Here is a 21,810-nt window from a genome sequence, read left to right on the forward strand (position 1 = left end):
AACATTCACTGCAGATCTGCATTACTCCTCAAAACATTTGGAGTAGCATTGTGGTTTCCCTCTCTTTGGCTGGAGCTTTTGGCTGGAGAGAGGTTCAGGAAGGGCTGGTGACACTTGGATGACACATCCTTTCCAGCTACTGAACAGTTTAGTCCTTTCACAGGTTGTCGTTATTACTGCACGTTCCCATGTTCGTCTAAGGAGACAGAGGCCCTGGGTGTTCCCCACCCTCCGGCAAGGGAGAGTACTGTGCACATCTCTCCCCAGACCCATGGGTGCTGCAGATACGTTCGGAGAGAGAAGTCAAAAGGCTGGTGCTGGTTGGGATAGTTATGGTGGGAACATTATGAATAAAACCAGAACAGAATAGGGGGAATAAGAAGTTGGGACCTTGAGGGAGGAGAGACCCTGGGGCTGTCTTACTCCAAGACAGCTCTTCTGTCAGGTGCTCACTGTACATCTGGTCCCCATCTGGTTGGGAAAGTGCTAAGTTCAGAATTTCCACCCTTCCTTGTGAAGATATTTGCTACGGCTCCTCCAGGTAGCCGAGAGAGAGACAGACAGACAAACTCAGGCAGGGAACTCACCCTAGAAATGTGAAAATTGCAGGAGCACAACTCCTGCCATCACCTCTTAGTTACCTAGGAAATACTGAGCAAGACCTACCGTGTACAAGGCATTGTTTAGGTACCAGAACAGAGGTTTCAATTAAATGTCAACCACACTTCAGGGCTGTGCTTGTCTTGTCTCTTTCTCCAGTGCCTGGTCTTTACTCTCACGTAGGCCATTTTGGAAGGAATTTCTAGACTCTGGGGCTTTGGAAGGGGCTTTGGACATTGTAGCCCCAACCTTTTAATTTTCAGATGAGGAAAACAAGGTCTAGGGTATTAGTCAGGCCCCTTGGTTAGAAGTGATAGAAACTTAATTAAAACCAGCTCAAGAGGAAAAGGGAATTGATTGGTCCATGTGACTGAGGGAAACTGAGATGGGTAGGCTTCAGGTACAGCGGTATCCAAGGATACTCCCTCTCTCAGCTTTGTCACTCTTGGGGAATTGCTCTTATCTTCACCTACTGCATGTAGACTTCTTTGGAGAGAGGATGTTTGCAAACAGCCACACATTTCCAGAGGAAGGAAAGAATTTTTTACTTCCAAGGTCCACATATGAAATTCCAGCGTAGGACTCTGATTGCTCTGGCTTGGGTCACATGGCTCTACTTTGGCCACTCACTGTGGTCAAGAGGATTGGACAAGCCTGGGTCACGTGCTCCCTCAGAGGCTGCTGTGTGGACAGGGTTTTGTGATTGGGAGCTCCACTGGAGGTAGAGAAGGGGCATTTACTCCAAGGAAGAGTTTGGTATTGTTATCAAAAGGGGGTCTGGTGCCTAGACAGAGAGAAAACAATGGTGACTGCTCCTGGGGCCACTCAGAGTGGAGCAATCAGGACTAGAGCCTTGTCTGCAGACAGTAGGTCCTGTGCCTGCTCCACACCGCACGGACACCTCCCAGGCCCTGTGTTTGGAAGGATGTTGGCAAACCCTCAGTGTAGCTGAATATTTCTTGAAGGTCAGACTGAAATGCTCTGAAATTCACAACTCAGTAGAGTGACAGAGTCTCTAATACTCAAAATGCATCCGGCCAGGTCAGTGTTTATTGTGGCCTCTCCAAGTCTATTCCGTGAAAGAAAGTGGCATGGCTTTCTCTTCTCTCACAGCCCGGTTTGTACATTTTGTGTGTTTAATAGACGTCTTTTCCACGTGAGGTGCCCCATCAAAGGAAAAACTCACTGCCTCGGTTTCCGCTTAGTCCTCTTGTCTCATTTCCCTTCAGGCGGGAGAGAAGCCAGCCTGCGAGTAGGTGCTGACACCTGGGAGGAAAAGCTCATGTCATCTTTGGTCTGCTGACACCAAAAATATGCCAGGCACATGGAAGCTCATTTTTAGATTCAAAAGCAGTTTCTTTTTTTGGTCACATGGGAGGTCTGTGGGAATATAGTGGTTTCTATGCCAATAGTGCAAATTCTATACTTTTGAGGCAGAATTTATGGATGCCTTTGTTTATTTTATAGTTATCAGTTCAGTTATTCCCTTTTTGTTCCAGAATTATGCAGGGTAATAGATAATTTTGACTTGGGCTTCTGCATTAAGAAATCTCAGTTGCAAGTGACAGAAAATCAACTCAAATTAGCTTAAGCAAGGAGAGTTTTTTAAATTACAGAAGTCTAGGAAGTATCCCACGGATTGCAGTGGGGCCTCAGAAGCCCCTGGAACCAGGCACCAGGAGCCCTTTAGGCTTCCCAGTTCCTCTTTGTTATTTGCTGCATTTTCTCTGCAGACTGCCCTCTTCCATTTCTCAGTACTGTGGAAATGCAGCATCTGCAGAGAGACAGCCTTTCTCTCTCAGAACCAGAATTACTAGGGAGAGGTTTTGACTGGCCCATCTTGGGTCAGGTGGATACTCCTGGACCAATCAACAGTGACCATGAGTGGTATCCTGCTGTCCCACCGTGGTGGCTCCTATGGTAACCACAGTCATGTGGGGGAGAAGGGGCAGTTTCCAGAAGAAGGGGAGAGACACCAGGCTGACACAAGCAATTCTTGTTTACGAAAGTCTTCCCCTTCCCTTGATTCTGGAAAATTGCATTTTGAAATGGCTTAGGGCCATTTCTAAAATATTGCAAAGTATTGGTGCTTAGTCAGGGGTTTTAAATAGAAAGTGGCCCCAATATCAGTCTCAGTATTGCTTTGTGGTTTGTCACATTTAGGACTTTTCAGGGAACTTTTTGTTTTTCATTTTAATCAAATTTAGCCTTTATTACACAAACAATATCATGGCAGGGATCTTATCACCTCCCAAAGGCCCTGCTGCTATTTGAAGACGTGGGAGGGGATGGTGATGTTGAGAACCAAGGGGATGCACCTATTTGGAAAATTCCTTCTCTGAAGCTGGATCTTCCTCCTCAGTCTTCCTTTCTTCCTCCATGTTAGATTTTATCTTCAGTTTTCTCCCTGTGTCAGAGGCTGGGAGTGGGAATTGAAGCGCCTTGCATGGGGGTTGGTAAAGGTCCTATCACTGACTTTTCTTCTCTCCCATCAATTTCTTCCTCTTCACAGTCAGTGTGGCCCATTTAATGGATTGGAATAGGTTTAGCTCATTGTCACTCTAAACAGCCCCTTCCTCCCCTTTTATAAGTGCTGAAATCACACTGTTGATTAAACCAATTGAATGAAACACACTGCAAGTAGCAAATGGGGAAAAGACGCATTAAATTAACACACTACAGAGAGGATGCAGGCGGAACGAAAGGATCCCACCTGAATCCTGGTGTTCACACTGCGAATATATCCTTTCTCTCTTTCTACTGCATTGGCCTTACCCACTGATGATATGGTTGCAAGGATCAGAGTTGAAGTTCAAGCAAGAGGCCCAAAGACTGAAGGTGCCCTAGGCCAATAACACACTTTTGCTTTATCAGAAAGACTCAGAGGGGCTGGCCTGGTGCTGCTTCTCGGCAGCCCAGGGTTCACCCGTTCAGATCCCGGGTGCGCACATGGCACCGCTTGGCAAGCCATGCTGTGGCAGGCGTCCCACATATAAAGTAGAGGAAGATGGGCATGGATGTTAGCTCAGGGCCAGTCTTCCTCAGCAAAAAGAGGAGGATTGGCAGCAGTTAGCTCAGGGCTAATCTTCCTCAAAAAAAAAAAAAAAGACTCAGGGACAAGTATACCTTGTCAACATCTGCAGTTTGCCAATTAGCTGGATGAACAGCTAGCTAATTTCTATTTTATTTGTTTGTTGGGCAGAGGGCACATGGAGCCAGACTGGGTGCCTCCACTGGGTAGCCAAATTAAGGCCTCATGTATATTAAGTGCTCATATATATTTAGTGGCCCTGTGTATTCATTACTTCATAAGTCTCATGCATATTTAGTGTATAACAAATATTTAGTAACCAGGTGCCTTATGAATATTAGGTATCTTTTGCTCCTTCCACCCTTTCCTATCTATGTTTAGCACACACGTTCTACTTACTAACCACTTATTTATACTTAACATAACTTAAAATATTTTTATTATTGAAGATGAATAAGTCTTACAAACTTGTTCCTCTTCAGTAATTAAAATAAATATTCTCTAAAAGGAAATGCTCGTTACAACTTGATTGCTTAGGGCCCATTTTTCAATGGGCTGCCCTATATAAGCCTGATGATGAAAATTTTTCTCTGTCTTGATTTTTGGGCCTTCCGCATTTGTTATCTCCTGCCCCGGCTGTCTCCTTCTGCCATCCAACTCTGGAAATCTCAATGAACACAACTCCTGGACTAGCCTTTTTGTGCATGACTTCTACATGGCACTGGTAGTAAAACCAGCTGGATTAGATGTAGCAGCAACAGGGACCACCAGTGCCCTGACCTGGTTAACACGTGTCCGTGGAGGAGGAAACGTTCCATCAGGATGCTGCTAATGCACAATGTGTTTTTGTATTCTCAGGGCTGATTTGACCTAACATCCCATTTAGAAAAAAAGGGGGAATGAGACTGATTACTTTTTTATGGACAGATGAGGATTTGTTGAAAATCACAGCTCTGATTTGAGGACGAGGCCATGGAGTTGTATCAGATATGCATTTAATTTATGCAGGTTCAATTAAACCTCATTGAAAAGGGTGTGGGGAGAGAAATCATGACTCAGTGTGAGATGGGATGGTGAACCTGCTATTCCCTCTGTGGCTCTCAGTGTGGGGGGATGGTGACTCTAGAACTTGACGTGGGTTTTTGCAGCATGCTCCCTAAAAACAAGCAACAGCTTCATCTTGGGCTAAGCTAAAGATATATATACAATATTTGTTGTAGCAGAGGAGTAGGGACTATTGACCTTGGTTTATTGAGAGGCGGGATGTCAGGCTTCACTTGGTATCTTCCTAAGGTGTTTCCATGATGATTATTTTTACTATGTGTGCTATTTTTTCAACTTTTTATTGTGAAAAATTTCAAACATATGGAAAGTTGAAATATAAGTGCAACAAACACCGACCATCTAGAGTCAACAATTGCTGACATTTTGCTTTAACTCTATTCTAGCTGTTTATACAGTTTGACTTTATTTTACCAAACCATTTCAAAGTAACACAATTGCAAATACCATGACCCTTCATTTATAAATACTTCGATATATATGTCCTAAGAATAAGGACGTTTTCCTATATTACCATAACATCATTATCAAAGCTCAGAAAGTTACCAGTAATTCCCCAACATTTCCTAACATTTAGTCTATATTCATATTTCCCCAGTTGTCTTTTTTAGTTGTTTTCACCCCAAACCATTCAACGGCCATGCATTGCATCTAGTTGGATTTTTTTTGTTTGTTTTTATCCAATTGGAAACCACAATTTTCATTTTGTTACTGTGATTTTTAGTCTTTTTTATTCTCAACTACTCTCCTCATCCCTCCTTTTTTCCCAATGACATTGACGTTTTGAAAAGACCAGACCAGTTGCTTATGGAATGTGTCTCACATTTGAATTTATCTGATTGCTTTCCCTATGATGTCATTTAATTTGTTCCTCTGTCCTTTATATTTCTTATAAACTGATAAGTCTAAAGACTTGATTTATTTCAGGTTTAACACTTTGGGGCAGGAAAACATCCTAAGGGATGCTGGCTACTTGCATTCTATTAAGAGGCACACAGAGGTTGTTTGTTGTTAATGGTTGTTTGTTGTTAATGGTGCTAACTTGCTATACAGGGTAGATGCTGATGACAAGCCAGTTTCTGAGTGAGGAGCAACTCCACTGTAGATTCCTTGGTAGATATTTTAGACAGAACTCAAGGCAAAAAACAGGTACTTGCTCCCTGACCTCAAGAAAAGGGCTGTTTAATGAGAGAACATACAGTGTTGGAACCCAGGATTTCTCTCTGTGGGTCAGTTCATTCCTTCTTTCTCTGCTTTCGCCTTCTGATGTGTAGGGCTTGCTCGCAGTGTCTTCTCCTTGCATGTGGCCTTGTCATGATGCCACCTCTGACTTCAACCTGACATGATCTTTCAGCAGCTCTCTTTCCCACAACTCCCAGGATAGTCTTAGTTGCCCCATCCCCAAATCCCTAAGAAAACTGAACACATCAACTTGTCTTCCTTGTGCTGGGCCTCACAAGTGGTGGGCAGGCTGCTGGCCAGCTCTCAGAAGGGCTCTTTTGCCCCTTGGTCCCGTCATCTGTGGCCAGAGAGTCAGGCTCAAATGGATCTGCCATTCTCCAGCTTGGGCAAGTAACTACCCTCACTGAGACTCAGATTTCTCATTTGAAAAATGGATCTAGCTCATAGGGTTCTTATGAGGATTAAAGTAAATATTTCAAATCAAGTATTTAGCACTGGGTCTATGACATAGTAAGTACTCAATAAATACTTTTTCCCCCTGCTACTACTATTGTTACCTTATAGCCACTCAGCAAGAGCTGTGGTAACGTTGGGGAAAGTGGGACAAATTTCTTGGAAAGGGAATGTGGGGAAACATTCTCTTTCTCCCCAAAACATTTCCAGTACAGTAGAAAAACTTTCCACTTATCTAATATTTTTCCATGTTATAGAGTAATCAGTTCAGGCCCTGGATTCTGGGAGACTGAGTCTGGACCATTTGCTCTTTGCATGTATGTGCCATTAAACAAAAAGACATCCCTGATGTATATGGGAATATGCACCAATGTAGAGGGAGGAAAGACAATATCCTGTGTAAAAAACTGTTGAATGAATTTTAAATGTAGTTTCCATATGTGCTTGAACATTCTAATGTATTCCTTTGGATAGGTGTTGACTTATGGTAATTCAGATCTTATGTATCTTGTGAAGTTTGGCAGCGGAGTCAGTTTTGAATTTATTTTGCTTGCATCTCTCTGTACTGGGCGTCTCTCGTACTGTCACAGACTGGTACATCGAACTGGCTGTTCTTGGCTTCTTAACTAAAAGCACCTTAGTTGCCCAATGAAAACATCCAACAAATAACTACATTCTTCTCATGTTTGAGGTTTTGATTGCATTTTTATATGTGAGAAAAATTAACATCATGTTTTGAAGGATAAAAGATTATTTTGATACTGAGGGAACATTTGAAATCATTGACCTCAGCAAGTCAGTCTAAGGATTGGACGTTTTTAAAGTGTTGTCTTTCACCTACAGAACTAATCAGCAGCTTTTAAAGTGATGACTTTAAATGGTGAGGGTCCAGTAGGGCAGATGCCACAGACATTCAGTGGCATTGTTACTTGATCATCTTTCTGGAAAGCTGTGAGTGTCAAGAACCATAAACATATTTATAGCTATTGGTCCAATAATTCCACTTGTAGAAATCTATCCCATGGAAGTCAGCAGAGATGTGGGTTAAGATTTATTCACAGGGATGTTTAGTGCAGCAGTCCTTATAATGACTGGAAAAAGTCTACATGTCCCATAATGTGTGTACATCGTGTTTTATCCATATAACCACATATTATACAGCCATAAGGCAATGTTGAGGAAGAGTGTTAATTCATGGAAAATGTTTATTGTTATCTTTTTAAAAACAGGAAACAAAATTGTGTATATAATAATGATTCTGCTGTGAAAAAAAATTCATTTGAAAGGACTGAAAGAAAATATGCCAAAATATTAATGATGGTTTCCTCTCAGTAAGTGAGGTTGTAAGTGACATTTTTTCCTTGTTATGTTTTGACTTCCCCAAGATTCTACAGGGTGCACACGTAATTTTTATAATCAAGGGAAAGAAAAATTGAGGTGAGAAGCCAAATATTTGAACTGTAATTTTGGAGTAGAGTTTTAGGCTTTAAGGTTTAAGAATAAAAGTCATCCCCAGCAGGCAACAGGAATAAATCTAAGTCAGAAATTCAATGAATTGGCCTAAATCCCATAATTACTTAAGATGGAATTTAAAAATATGGCATCTGTTTGTGGAGGAGTTTCAAAATGTGAGAACTTGGTAAAGGTGACCTTGAGGAATTTTGTCTTCCTTTTCCAACAACAACAACCAAAAAATCCATAAATCTTATTTGTATAAATGAGAGGGGAGGAAAGCACCTTAATAAGAATGAATACTGTGTACTCAGCCAAGAGAGAGTCATGGTTCTGAAACAATCATCTCAAAAAGAGTTAATATGCCAAAGAATTCATGGGTAACTCAATGCATCTTCCTTAATTGGGGCACACTGTTTTTATGGATTCTGGATGACAGCTTCGGACAACACTTTGGAATATCACTTTGGGAAAATTAGAGAAAAATACCTAGTGTGGCAGCCTGTGTATTCCTCCTCTTGGGTTTAATTTATTATTGAAACTCAGAAGATTACAGATTGCAAACTTGGCTAAGGAATTTTGGGGTCAAAAAGATACTTGGCTTTTTAAAATTAACCTCTGCCCCACATTATGTTTCCCATTTGGAACTTGTGTAATTAAAATCAAACGTGTTTTTCTTGGAGCCAAATCTTTGCCAAGCATCAATAAGTTTATCACCAAATTCTAAAACTCAGGAAGGAAAAAACTTGAGTTTTAGACTGGAATAGTCTTTTGAAGTCTACAGAATGGGTACAGATGGACAAGATTTGCTGTTCTTGAAACATAATAAAGCCTCCTGCTGCCTATTCTTATATTCTTGATGTCGTGTCTTTTTTTCCTTCTTTTTAAAATATCTCGTTATCCAGATTGACTAAGAGGCCCTGCATATGTGTGCCGCTAAAATACTTGTCCTCGATTTGCTCTTCCTTTTCTCCCAACACCCGTTGCTCAGGAAGTGACTTCTTCATCTTGTTTCATTAGTTGTTCTGACACGCTTCGTCAAATCTCCTCCAGTGAGCGTACCTACTACTTGGACATCATCTCTCTACTATAATAAATTCCCATTTCCCTTCACTTGTCCACTTGCATTTTTTTCTATGTTAGGGTTTTGGTTTAAAGACTGCTGTTGCCTATTTCATCTCTTATGTGTAGTTTTTTTGTTATTTAGTGGCATCAGACTTCTTTAATATACCAAGAAATATTTCTACTACCTGACTCGAAGGGCAAATGTCAAAAAGAGCAGTGGACAAAAATAGGAAAGAAAATCCTTCCTGTGAGGCAGTAAACAGACAATGCAAGTATCTCAATTAATTTGGTTTTAGTAGTTCTAGTTACTCATTCCAAAAATCTGTGCCTACATGTGTGTTTCTAAAAGAAACACAAAGTTGGCTTTTTGGGTGATTTTTCCCTTAGCTGTCCTCTATTCCTTACACTTGACTCTGGTTTTGTTTCTAGAAGAACTGAATCTCTGAAGTCTCTGGTTTAGCAATAGGAGGAGATAAAAACATTTTCACCTGTTGTTAGTTGTGTTTGTTTAAACAAACTCATGCAACCATTGTTGCTTACGGTCCCTGTGGGCTCGTTTCTGCTGGCCCAGCAGGGTTTATGTTGGCAATGATGAGGAGATGCTATCAGCAATTCATCGTGTACTGTTTGCATAACAGGACAGGGCAGCAGCCTCTAGCCAGTTTAAAAAAAAAAGGCTTTGGATTAGTTGAGTGATTTTATTAAGGTGCCTGTCTGGTTGGGAAGGTGCAACCAGTAACTGATGACGCAGTGCTCAAGTCCCTGAGAGGCCCCAGCCACAGCTGGTGGGCTGGGTTAGCAGGTTACTCAGCCTCTAGAACGTGGCTGCAGTTGCAGGGGGCTGGTCCCCCACCAAAGGAGAGGGAAGCATCAGAGAATGAGAATGCTGGCAAAAGCAAGACACTCAGCTACGCTGTCCTTTGATAGTTCAAGTGCTTTGAACCTCAGAGGATCCAGGACTATTCCAGAAACTTCAACCAAGGGAAGAGCTGCTGGAGTTTCCTTAGTTAATAGCATCTAAACAAGGTTTTCCTTCAAGAACAGTCATCCTGTCTACCAACAATGAGATAACTTGCAAGTGCTGAGATTTTTGGCTACAGCCTGGAAACAAGCACTTTAAAGATGCATACTGCTTTAGTTTACTTCTTTGCTCTTAGAACAAAGTCACCACTTGATGTCGTGACTGTAGAAACGTAAGAAATACTTTTTTCTTTTTTTGGTCTGCTTTAGCCACTAGTGTGTCTCCTAGCAAAGGTTCTCAAAGTGTGGTTCACGGAGCAGTAGCAGCAATAGCACCTGGGAACTTGTTAGGAATGCAGAATTTCAGGTCCCACCCCAGCCCTGAATCAGAATCTGCATTTTATCAAGATCCCAGGTGATTTGTGGCACAATAAAGTTTGAGAAGCACTCTGATTTTTAGGACAGTCTAGATTCAGTTTGTAGATACCGTCAACTCAGTAGAGGTTTCATGTGAAAGTCTTCTGTCAGAGTTGGGGTGATGGAAATTGACCTGTGGTTTGTCCTCTTTGTCTGGTAAACAAAGGTGGGGCTGTGGTGAATTTCAGTTAACCAGTGCCTAGGAATCTAGCAATGTGCAACCAACATTATTAGTACGAATCCCTCTGTGATTCAGATATAGTAAAAGAAGCCATAGGCAGAGTTGAAAATTCTGGTATCCTCCTCTCTCTTCCCTTACTACACTGTCCTTCCCACTTGGAAGCACCCAAATCATAGCATTCTTTGTCCATGGATATGCCCCCTGGGCCTCTTTCTCTAAAGCAGAGGATGTATGTTTTTTCTCACAATGTGCCTACAGTAAGCCTTTCGCTGATCTTGTGGGTGTCCTGTGTTGTCCTAGGCAGCAAGGCGAGCACTCCTGACATATGACTTGTGGGCAAGACAGCAACTTGTGATAAAGGAGGGAAGGGTGCCCATTCCACCTTGCACTGAGGCCCATGTGTTATGTAATGCATTTCCTGCCTTTAATTATTTACCGGTCTTGCCTTTGCCAGTCCGCTGTCCTGGCTGCTGTTTCCTTTGTTCTGAGACAGAGGAATTTGACCTCTCTGGGGTTTAAATCCCGCTTAACCCTGGTCATTTCTTGGCATGGTTTTCCCTCAGGTGACAGTTCACTGGGGGCAGAGGCATATTTTCTAAACCCCACTGTGGCTCAGTTGGTTGAGTACGTCTTCATTTCAAGAGCAATCTGGGCAGAGGCTAAGCTGATTACAGGGCTCGAGGGAGGCCCTGAGCACGTTTCAGATTTGGAATGCAAGTTGTTGTCTGCAATAATTATAGTTTGTGCCACGGCCCTGCTTGGTCCCTGTGGTCATTATCCTGGTGTAGAATAAGCAGCTTTGTGCTATCAGAGTGGGAGGTAATGAGGGGGAGAGGGGAGTTTGAGGCACATTGAGGGCTGTTTTCAGAGCACATCTCCAAGCCTGAGTGGGAGTAGGACAGACCCTTCTTGTGTCCAGGTGCTACCACTGACAAGTTCTGTGCCCCTGGGCCAGAAACTCAACCTCTCTGAGCCTCAGTCTCTTCTAGTCTTTGCTTCGGAAGGTTGCCATGGTGATGAGATGGTGATGATGTGATGGGACACTCAGCACAGTGCCTGACGCATAGTAGGTGCTGAACAAGGGGCAGTTTCACTGCCTAGCAGGTGCGGAAGGGCAGGGGTCTGCAATGGGAAAACACACACCCTTTTTAAAGGACAATTCCCATGCACATATTAGTTCCCCTCTTGTACTGCAGAGGGGCTGTGATGCATCCTTATGTTTCACAGGACTGTAGAATTGAGGGCTGGCTTAGAGTGCTGGCTCAGGCTAGACTTCCTGAATGTCAGTCCAGCTGCGTGCCCTTGGGTGATTTGATTGACATCTCTGAGCTGTGGGTTTTCTCATTTGTAAAATGGACATCATAATTGTATGTGATTCACAGCATTGCTGGGAAGATTATATGTGCAACATACATGTACAATTGAGTACCAGTGCTTTGCACAAACTCTGAAGAGGGTGCTATTGGTATCCCCTTTGCAGCGATGAGGAAATCAAGGTTTTAAGGGCTATCTGACCTTCCCAAGCCTATGGCTCGTATCTGATGGAGCCTGGACTCTGGCCCAGCGAACTGACTCTAGAGTCCACATTAGTGTCCCTGTCACTCTACCTAAAGGTGGTCAGAAAGCACTGCATAAGCACTGCCCAGGACCCTGTTCCTGGGGCTCCCCTGCTCAGACCCCTCATTTTTGTTGACAAATTCTTTCTTAAATTGGGTTAAAGCAGATCATAATAATACCATTATATTGCTATATTATATGATGTTACATATAATGTTATATAATTTAAAAATATAAGTGTATTTATATTATATTCATAATAAATATTATATTTAATAATAATAGCAGCAACAGCTATTTGCATAGATTTGCACTCCTACTGGAAATGTCCTTGTCATTGTCAGCACTTATAATTGCTCTTTGTTGTTCCATGCAGGAGCTTATTTTCCATGATTTTGCTACAAAGTTAATTGTTTATCATATACAGTCCCTAGGCAGCTGCTTTTGTTACTTGTTATGTGCCAGGCACTGTTCTAAGTGACTTATTTGATACTCACAATGACCTTGTCTGGTGGGTGCCCTAATTATCCCCATTTAACAGAAGACAAAACTGAGGCACAGAGAAGTTAAGTAAATTGCTCAAGGTCAGACAGTAAGCATAGCACTGGGATTTGAATCCAGGTTGTTTGGCTCCCAATTCCTATTCGTAACCCCTGTGCTAAACTGCCTTTGTTGAGTTCCAGTCTACTTTCCAGATGCTATCCCGTTCCCACCTTGGCTGGCCTTGGTGTTCCCGGACCTCCTTGGCTGCAAACTTAGCATACCAATTCCTGGGGCCTGGTACTGTGTGCTGATCTCACCCAGCCTTCCCCCGCAGACCCCAGGTGCTCATTCAACATGGGAGGCCCCTGGGGCCTCAACCTTGTACATTCTTTAAAAAATAAAAATCAGCCTTTCACTTTAATGATGACACAACCCAGAGGCGAGGTTCTTGTTATCACTTTGCGGGAATCTGGGCAGAGGTGATTCGAGCTGCAAAGTCAAGTAACAGGGGAATTCCTTCTTTTCTCCATAAATCGCTGATGTGAGAGCTCTGTGTAATTTCACATTACAGGAGGGAACGGCTGTGCTTAACTCCTGTTTGCAGGGCAAATTTATCTCACTTCTCATTCAGCAAGGAGAGGGAGTTGGGAAGCATAGAAATGGAATTTTTTGTTGTTACAATTCCAGGCTTTTAGGTGGTATATTTATGTATGTGTACATTAAAATATACAGGAAATAGGATACCAAGCCCTCTCACCAGTACTATACAGCCATGGCCACTGTTCTTGACAAAAAGAATTTATATCTGGTCCTGCCTCTGTTCTTGCCTAAAAGCTTGCTCTGGCTCCCTATTTTCTACAGGATAGAGTTGGAATTCCTACCTTGACTCCTCACCTCCAGGCCTTCCTGCTCTGTTCCTCCCACAGGCCCTTTGCACATCTCCCTGCTTCCTGAATGAGCCATGCTATTCCCCACTTCTCTCCTTTGCCCTGGCCTCCCTCCCCCTGCCTAGCATCTCCTCCACCTCCCCAGCAACCTGCTTGAATGGCACTTTTGCTGGGGAGACCTGAGAATTGTCCCTGGCTGCTTCCTCTGTGCTGCAGGGCTCCAAGGCTGTGGAATGTGGCTGGTTGAGCTGCAAGCATTGTTTGCAGGTCTGCATCCCCTCTGACTTGTGAGCTCCTCTGTGGTATTTTTGTAGCCTAACACTGAGCACAGAGCTGGACACTTTTCTATTGAATGAAGGATGCCCTCCCCAGTTTGCCACAAGCCCACTGCATGTCTTCCCTGAGGAAGGTTCCTGAATAGTAGATAGAATACCAAGTGGGAGATCTGGAGCACCAGGGTATTGGCTCCGTGAGAGCTGGGCCTGTCCTGTGGCCCCAGAGCCCACACCATGGTTGATGCTCATTCAGTCACTGTCAGACCACTGCCTGAATGAGCACTGTAGTAATGAGCCCACACTGTAGGCCTAGGTTCGAATCCGTATTCCTTCACTGCCAAGCTTGGACAACTTCCTTAACCCCTCTGAGCCTGTTTCCTCATCTATAAACTAAGGATAATGAAAGTACCTATCTCATAGGGTGGTCATAGAATTAAATGGGCTTAGCCTCGCATCTGGCACATAGCAAGCCTCCAATCAATGGTGGTTGTTATTGTTATTAATATTGAAATAAGTTAATCACAAGATATATGCTGGAAATAAGTTAATCACAGGATGTGTGCTGCAAAGGAAATCAACAGGGTGTCATGATAGAGGATAAGAGGGTAGGATGTGGTATGTGGTCCTTTACACAGCCTGGTCAGAGAAGGCCTCCTGTAAGCTGAGACACCAAACTAAGAGGAGGATGCTGCTGCAATGTGAAGAGTTGGAGGAAGGTTTTCTGGAGAGCAAGTGCAAAGGGACTGAGGCAGGAAAGAATCTGATGAGAAACAGAAGGTGTGACCAGAGCTTGGGAGGAGGGAGGAGAGTAGAATGAGATGAGGTCTAGGAGGGAGAAAGGGGCCAATTGATGCAGGGTCTTGTAGGCCAAGGGACAGTGTTTGGGTTGAATTCCAAGTGTGAAAGAAGCCATTCAGTCCTTATGCTCAGAATCATCCTGTGGGGTTGGTTTCTGTATACATCAGCTTTAAACCATCCTGTGCTCTGTGTGTGGGAATTAACCCCTAGTCATAAAACCCAATTCTGATTGATTTAAGCAGAAAATGAATTTATTAAGGAATATCGGAAGCTCAGAGAATTTTGGAAGGAACAAGGAACCAGAAACAACACCAAATTACACTACCAAACATTTCCTACCAGATACCATTGCTGCCACTGCTGGGCTGGTGTAGATACCATAGTTTGTACCACCAACACACGTTATGGAACATCTCTGCTCAATCTGCCCTCACTGTTGCCTCTGTGAGCTGCCACCATCCTCACCAAAATAGAGTCTGCAGCGTCCCTGCTGCTTTGCATGCCAGCTTCTGATGCCACGTCTGGGGTGGGACTGTCTGATTGGTTGAGCCTGGCTCATGCTCTTGTGCCCTAGCTGCAAGGGAGGCTGGGAAAGCAAATGCATGGGATCCTCATCTCCTCTGGTAGCGTGTGGGCTCTGGTTCATGAGATGGGGGCTTCCTCAAACCCAGGAGTGAGGTTGAGCTGCAGAGTATCCAGAGGGTGACGCATGACCCTCATGGAGACACATGGAGTAAGTGACTCATGGAGTCTCTTGGCTTGGCCTCAGCAGCGTTCATCTAATTAATAGGTGGTGGCACTTTAAGAAAGACCTGACTCCCTTCCTGTTAGACAATGATTTGAAAAAAAAATAGTGCCAAATTTGGAAGCAACTATTTCTCAATCCAATGAGAAGCTAGGAACTATTTTTTTTTAATGAGTTTAGTTTGTGCAGGTGTGTGGGGTAGCATGTTTCTCCCATGTTTGTCACAGATTTGCATTCCTGTTGGAAATGCCCTAACCATTGTCAGTGCTTATAATTGCTTCTTGTATGGCCACGTGGGGCTTATTGTCCATCATTTTGCTGCAAAGTTTATTGTTTATCTTATACCGTCTCCAGGAAGCTGCGTGCGGAAATCTCTGAGCCTTACCAGGAAGTCTGACTTAAAGGGGCAGCCTTTAGGGCAGAGCCCTAATGGGAGGAGGCGCTGAGCTTCCAACCAGAATCAGCTTCCCTTGGGTGGGAGCTGGAAGCCTTTTCTGAGTATCCCCTGCTTGGTTTGCTGGTTTCCAGTGTTTTGGTGATTCCTTTCTGATTCCGATTTAAGGAAAAAAGTACAATATTTATTCTTCAAGTACACATGGATACACACCAAACAAAATAAAACAGAAAAACACTTTCACTGTTGTATAGGCAGAATGGATGCTCTGAGTCACGGGTGCACGCACGCTTTTCAATCTCTTGGTATTTTCTTGGGGGTATTTTTATAGAAGAATTGAACTTTTTAGGTGGATACAGGGATTTCAAGGAAGTCAGCATTATAGCATTAAAAAATAAATAGAACTTAAGTTTTAATGACCTTCTCATTTTCTCCCCCTATTGGAAGTAAGAGAGGAGAGAAATGGGGAATTGCAAATTTCCATTGCTTTTTTCCTATTAGATGCCAAGTTGACAGTGCTTATTCAAATCAGGGTAAAAATAAAACTCTTTTGGATTTGGTACCAACTTTTCAACTTGCTAAGAGGAAAATTTGAACCAATGTCCATCATTATGCCAAAAAAACTTCCTTTTTTGCTTGAAAAAATAAATTATTACAGTACTTTTGTCTTTTAAAAAATATTTTATTATGGAAAATTTTAAATTTATACAAAAAAGAAAGAATAGTATAATGACCCCCAATGTCCCCATTATCTTTTGTTCTGCTTTTAAAACACATATATCAATTAGATTCCTGTGGTCCTTTCTATAACCCCGTTAGGGATAATGGAATCATTATTCCTCTTTTACAGATGAGGAAACTAAGGGTCAATGAAGTTAATAAGTGACTTACCGGGTCATTCAACTAATAAATGGCAGAGCCAGAAATCACAGAGCTTCCATATTAATTTACTGTTCATTATTCCAGCCAGCCAGTCATTCCCAGAAATTATCCCTAAGGAGATATCTGAAGTCAAAGTTATGAGAAGAAACTTTTTAATAAAAATGATTTCTGCTTTTGTTATATATTTTTAACTCAGAAATTCAGTTTGTCAAAAGTTATTTTTGATGTAAGCAAATTACTATTTCAAATCCTCCTGAGTATTCATTTAAGTGTTAGGAACACCACCCGCCTCATATTCAGATTTTCCATTTCTAATCAACTTTGACAGCACTGTAATGCCTAAGAGGGAGTCTCATTTCCAAGTAAGGAAGCTCTTTGGCTGATAGATATCAGCTAATCGGTTTTTAAACCTTTCTTTTTCCTAAGAATAGGGCAGAGGTCAGCAACCCACTGGAGTTTCACTTTTAATTGACAATATAATGAAGGGGACTTGACAGTCCTTTGAAAAAGCTGCGCTCAGGGTGTTCATGTTTCTAAGAAATCGAGTGAGCTTATTTGCAAGCACCCGGGTCTGCTCCATGCAGAAATTCTCCAGGCTGCCCCTGCTTGTGTTCATAAAGGAGGCAGAACTCCAGAGCCCAGGCTGCTTCACAGCACACATCAGAAGACGGCTTTCATTTTGTCATTCTCTTTGTAAAATAGCTGTCTATGTATCGGTTGCCAAAATAATGTGAGGAATTTGATTATAAAAGTTCAGATTTGTTTAAAGAGAAAGAATACAGCGCTCAAGCTATTGCTTGTAACAAAATCAGCAAGATAAGCATTCAAGATTAGCCACGATTAGCAATCTGTTGAGACTTCCATCTTCAAGCCTCATTTATTTTTAGCTCTTGTGTTGAAACCATAGATGAAGACTTTTCTATTTATTCATTCTTGACCTTGGGCAGCCAGGTCTGCTCCCACATTCTTCTCATCATTTTGTAATCGTGTTGAGCTGGGATATTAAGCAGGGCTCTAGAAGAGCATCAACATTTTCAAATGGTCAAAGTCTCGAGTTAAACCACCTTGTGTTCAAATGCCCCTGGCCCAGGATGGGGTCTGGACCTCCCATTTGTCCACAGTTTATGGTGAGGAGTGCAGAGGAGTTGTCCAAGTTTTTCTTGGTTTAACCACACTTGCAGCACTGAGATATGAAGACATTCAGTATAAGTATATGACCACAAGTAAACTCACAGGCTCTGAGTACTTTGAGGTTCTTTTCATTTCTCACTGACTTGCTGTGCATTATGCCTTCCTGCCAACCTAGTAACACCAAAGAGTATTACTGCACCTCCCCTCTCAGCCACAGCATAAATTTTTGTTTTTTCTTAGTCTTACAGGAATTTGACAATAGCCTCAGAAACCTAAGATCTATGAAATAATGCTTTTCTGACAATAGAACCTTGGTTAAATCCATGTGCAATATACTACTTTAATTGATCATTGCTACTATTCCATTTTAATGAGATTCTATTTTCCAATTTGGTTTGTGGAATTATTTAAAAACATAAGGCATCAAATGGAATATGTTCAAAGACTCTGAAATTTCCATTCAACTCCAAGCTTTTGTGAAATCTGTGACTTCTTGGGTACAAATAAGAAAGAGATTGAGGAAACAGAATAAAATTCAAATGGAAAGAATCACCCTTAGTCACCAATTTGTAATGAAGAAGTAATTCTACTAAAATCTCATCATTTTGTTTTATGTAAATGAAATTCTCACAACCCTGTTGCATATGTTTCTTATAATATCTTTGGTGAGAAAACTACTTGCAACTTCTCGACAGAAAATGCTCTCAGGTATATAGAATAAAAACACAGGAAACACATAGCTTCGAGTTCCAGTGACACAAAGAAGTGTGTGGTGGTATCTTAGCTGGGTCCCCATTTTGGTGCTAGTCTCCTTAGAGTCCAAAAAGGGGTTGTCATTAGTGTTGTTATTTATCCAGGTATGGGAGAACAGGGGCCAGTTTTTGCATTATAGGTGCCTCGTAACTAATTTCCCATGTATAAATATGTAATGGTTCGGCTCTACACAATTAAAGAAAAATGTTATATCCCGAGAACCATAGTTTTCTTTTTTCTTCTTAACCTTTCACTCTATGTAGAATTTATTTTGGATAAGTGTGAAGTAGAGCTTTAAAATGAGGCTTTTCTTTCCAAGAAATGAATTGTCCTATTTGTTAGTGATCCTCCTCTCCTCCAGTGGTTTGCAGTCCAACATTTGCTGTATGTCAAATTCTTGCATATCCTAGATTGCAGGCTTCTTGCTGTCTGTCCTGGGGGCCGTATGCATGTAGCGGGAGCTCTGAAGTCAGCACCCCCATCCACGGATGCTCCCCCTTCCCCCGCCCCCACCTGGGCTCCACTCCCAACCCCGCCACCTGTAGGCCTTGTGTCTTGGGCGGGCTCATGCCACCTGTTTCTGAATCAGTTTTTAAACATCTGTACAATAGAGATAGTAGTAAGGCCTACCTCAGGACAGTTGTAAAGATCAAATGAAAAAATACATGGTAAATTCTCATGTTAAAACATCAAAAACCCACAGTCACAGTTTATGGTTTCAGTAATTGTGGCTTTAGGATGTTTTAATATCTGTACACAGGTGCACTTTCATCATGAGTATGTTCTCAACATTGGCAGAGGCGAGAGAAGTGAGCAACTGAGAGCTGACATTGTATCTTTCATGTTTGCTGGGTGTTCACAGGCCAGGGGCTAAGGAGTTAAGGTACTCGCACCCTGGGTGCTCTGCAGTCTGGGTCGAAAATGTGTATCATTTGGAAAGATGCTCTGGATGATAAGAGAAAAAGCAAGCCGTAGACTAATGTTGTCTTTCCATTTTTGAAAAAATAAAATAAAAAAATGTTACATCCATCAACTTATATGTTTAGAAGGAAATGTCTGGAAAGATTGCCATCAGAGTTTGCAAACTGTTGGCCCTCGGGTCAAATCCAGCCAGCAACTGTGTTTTGTGTGGCCCGTACAGCATTTTTAAAAATGATGGATTAGTTGCCAGCCTTTAAAAATTAGGAGATTTTATATAAAACCTAGAATTTCCAGCTTCTCTTGAAAAACTGAAATGTCGGGTCACCCTGGGCCAGTAGTCTCTTTGGGAACCCCAATAAGCTGGGAGTGACCTAAGGCAAACACTCTCAGGGGTGCCCCACTGCCTATGTGAAAGTCTGCTTTCACATACCTTACCCCTGGGTCTCCAAGCATTTGGGTTTGTGACCCGCCCCCCCGCCTGCCCCACCATAGGACCTGCCCCACCATAGGACCTCTGAAGAGTGCCTTCTGCCCTACAGATATGTCAGAAGGATGCACCAGGCTGGTAGTACAGAGGTGACCCAGTGATGACCGGAGAATAAAATAAACGCTGCCAGGAATTTGCAAAAAGTGTGGAGGAGCCAAGAAATAGCTGAGCCTGGCAAATGCATTTTTTATGGGGCCAAAGTCTGGGAAGGCTTCTCAGAGCAAGAGACTCATGGGCAGAATTCTGAGGGGTGTTCTAGGCAGAAGAACTGACAAGGGCAACAGGAGGGAGGTGTGTGAACATGGATGCCTCTGGGAAATGGGATTGGGGTGGAGAAAAAAGCAGGGCCTTTGGGAAAACTCACTTTTTACACTTCTGTATGGTTTGATTGTATTACAATGACACTATGTTACTTTCAAAATTTAAAGATCAGTAGAAAAACGTGTTTGAATATTTGGTAGTATCCTAGATGCCACACAGGGCAAAGCCACATTCCTGTTCCTTTATAAGCTCCCATTATAAAGCTCAAGAAGGACTTGAACCCTGCAGGGCAGGAGGCTGTTACGGAAATTCTCCTCTGAGAGGCCTTCTGTGTGGACCGATTTCACTACTGGAGTTCTTGCTTCTGGTCAAAGCAGGGGCATCGGAGGAAATGGCCGTGCCCTGTTCTTTCCTTCCTGTTTGCAGCCTGCGCCCATTCTCCCCTGCCGAGGCGTCTGCTGGTTCTCCCTCCCTTCCTCCTCCTCCACTGCTACCTGCCCCAGAGCCCACTCAGGTTTCACCTCTTCCACGAAGTGCTACAGCCCACGGATTTCAGTTCTTCTTTCTCATTCACAGTCAGCAGCCGGAAGTTGGGCTTAATCATTCTAGGATTAGTTCATGTGAATGTACCCTCCCTCCCCCAGAAAAGAAGTGAACTCTAGCACACCATGGCCATGTCACATTTCCTTTGGATCCTCACTGGGGTGATCCTGGCCTTGGCTGCTGGGGCTCCATGAAGTGGCTTTTTTGAAAATCCCAGGAGAGCAGTGGCTGGGCTTATGGGAGCCTCCGTTGGTCCACAGAGGATTGCCATTCTTCATTAGATGAGCTGCCACCAAAGCTGGCTAATCTCAGGGTGTTTACAGACCTATACAAATTCTGGACGCTTTTTATGTAGGAGGTTGGAGCAAGAGGCCTTTGTAGGAATGCCTTCTTTCCCCACCCAACAGCCCCCACTTACCCCAGGCTTGCTTTGTGGGGAGTCAGGCTTTGGGAAAAAGGGGATCCTGAGGACAGGCTGCAACCCACCTTTTGCGGACACTGCTGTTTGATTTGACACACATTACTGAGCGTTTCCTGGGTGCCAGACCTGGCGGCTATCATATATGGGCCTTGAGGTCACCCAGATGTTTGCCTGAAAGGCCTGAGCCTTTTCACAGTGATTTCACTTCCTCTGCCTCCAAACAGATGGGACTCCTTCATGCTCCTTGAAGCAAGACGCAAGCCCATCAGAATAGTGCTCCTGACCTTTCAAAGCATTTGCTTTTCTTCCAAAACACCCTGTGGTTCTGCACCTCCCTGCTGTTGCCCTTGCCAGTTCTGCCACCTAGAACATCCCTCAGAATTCTGCCCATGAGCCTCTTGCTCTGAGAAGCCTTCCCAGACTGTGGCCCCATAAAAAATGCATTTGCCAGGCTCAGTTATTTCTTGGCTCCTCCACACTTTTTGCAAATTCCTGGCAATGTTTATTTTATTCTCCGGTCATCACTGGGTCATCTTTCTACTACCAGAGCCTGGTGCATCCTTCTGTAGTGTCTGCAGGGCAGAGGGCACTCTTCAGAGGCCCCATGGTAGGGGTCAGGCCACTGGCCTGAGAGAATGGGGAGAGCCTGCGTTCTTATGAGCTCTGAAATTGAGACTCAGATTGAAGCGTGTTGTTCAAATGAACCCTCTCTCTTTGCTGGGCCACCCACTCTACTCAAGGTTGAGACAGGCAAAAATTCTTAAAAATCTGTACATGTATAAGAAGGCCTCGGGAAACCCTAGGCTGAAACTTTGCAGCGAAAAGTTGCAATTAGAAAGGTTTTTGCAAATCAGATACCACCGCCTTAG

At 43.1% G+C, this 21,810-nt stretch overlaps 1 protein-coding gene across 7 annotated transcripts in view; it reads left to right on the top strand.

The window, feature by feature from the left end:
- Nucleotides 1-21,810, top strand: part of ARHGEF3 (Rho guanine nucleotide exchange factor 3) — a 285,003-nt gene that overhangs the window by 99,009 nt on the left and 164,184 nt on the right. The gene's annotated exons all lie outside the window — the stretch shown is intronic.

Source organism: Equus przewalskii, chromosome 15 (genome assembly GCF_037783145.1).
Source record: "Equus przewalskii isolate Varuska chromosome 15, EquPr2, whole genome shotgun sequence".
Taxonomy (NCBI): Eukaryota; Metazoa; Chordata; class Mammalia; order Perissodactyla; family Equidae; genus Equus; species Equus przewalskii.